Raw genomic sequence first — 1,366 nt, 5'->3', positions numbered from 1 at the left:
ATTCTCGATGGAAACGGAGTTGTTCGAATTCTCCCCGGAACTGGAAGATCATTTCGAGATCTTCGAACATATTCGAGGGTTCAATGTGACTATTGTAACTTCGGCCAACACACAAGATGAGACTTTACCACCGTGGAGCGGCTTTTTGCAAAAAGATGAGGGAGATTCTGAGTAAGAGATGTTATGGACGAATTGTTTGAAGCGTTTCTTCCCTTTATTGAAAAAGTTGGAGAAGCTGCCGGGCTTAAGGAGGACTCTGATGCCACATCTTCACTTGACTTCAAGCAGGAAGTAGACCAGCCGTCTGAAGCCTTTAAGAATAGAAAGAAGGTTGAGGCTGATTGGACCCTCTTCGTGCCTGACTTCTCTATTGATCTGACCGGCTCGATTGAGACAGAGAGTAAAGGTGCGAATCGGCTAAAAGGCTGAGTCCGAGACTGGGAGAAGAACTTGCAAGAAATGCAGACTTCGCTCCGCACCTTTAGGTAAAGATCCCCAATGTCCAATCTTCCTTTTATGGAGATATTCTTTTATGTAACTTCCGGTAAGAAAGGGGATAGATTATCGAAAAAAAGATGTGCGCACGAGAGGATTCTAACTTTCATACATAGAAGAATGATTGGCAAAGCACTCGAACAAAGCCCTTAGCTTCTAACTTCATTCATTCGAAAGGTCGCTGGAATTTAGTTAGGAGCAAATCCGTCACTGGACGAGGAAGGAAAGGGAAGGAAGATATGTACAAGAGAAAAAGTATATTAGAAAGCGTTAACAAGACTATCAGACCAAGAACAGAACTGCTGGAGGAACAACTACCTAAGGCTGAAAATGACATAGAATAAGTGGAATCTCATGCACACTTTGAGGGAGGTGGTTAACCGGTGCTTAGAGAACTACCTGGGATGCCGATAGACCAAGGGAATGGGTACGTTGGTTACCCTGGGCAGAATAGTGGTACAATACCACTTATCATTCGGCAACCAAACAAAGACCGTTTGAAGTGGTATATAGGCGCCCACCGCCTCTAATTACGTCCTATACTCCTTAGTCCAACAAAGTGCGTGCATCAAGTTGATTGCGACTTACGCTAGGGATTGTGTTTTGCAATTTGGAAAGGAGAATTTGCATGGAGCTCACAGGCCCGGACCCTCTAAGTATGGGGAGTGCCACTACTGCTTTCATTGTTCTACTATTGAGTTGAGTGCAAGTCTCGCTCATTGAATTGCCGCGGTGGCCTCAAGTGCTGATTTTCATTTCTTCGTTGAACGTTCCGGTTTTGGTAAGCGGTTTGACTGCTTTCCTTGAGAAGGTGGTAGATTGTGGCTAACACTATTCCGAATCGGTGTCCCTGGGGCCCAGTACCAGGGGA

Source organism: Arachis hypogaea, unplaced genomic scaffold, assembly GCF_003086295.3.
Source record: "Arachis hypogaea cultivar Tifrunner unplaced genomic scaffold, arahy.Tifrunner.gnm2.J5K5 arahy.Tifrunner.gnm2.scaffold_22, whole genome shotgun sequence".
In the NCBI taxonomy this organism is placed as follows: Eukaryota; Viridiplantae; Streptophyta; class Magnoliopsida; order Fabales; family Fabaceae; genus Arachis; species Arachis hypogaea.
Note: the sequence above shows the minus strand (reverse complement) of the source record.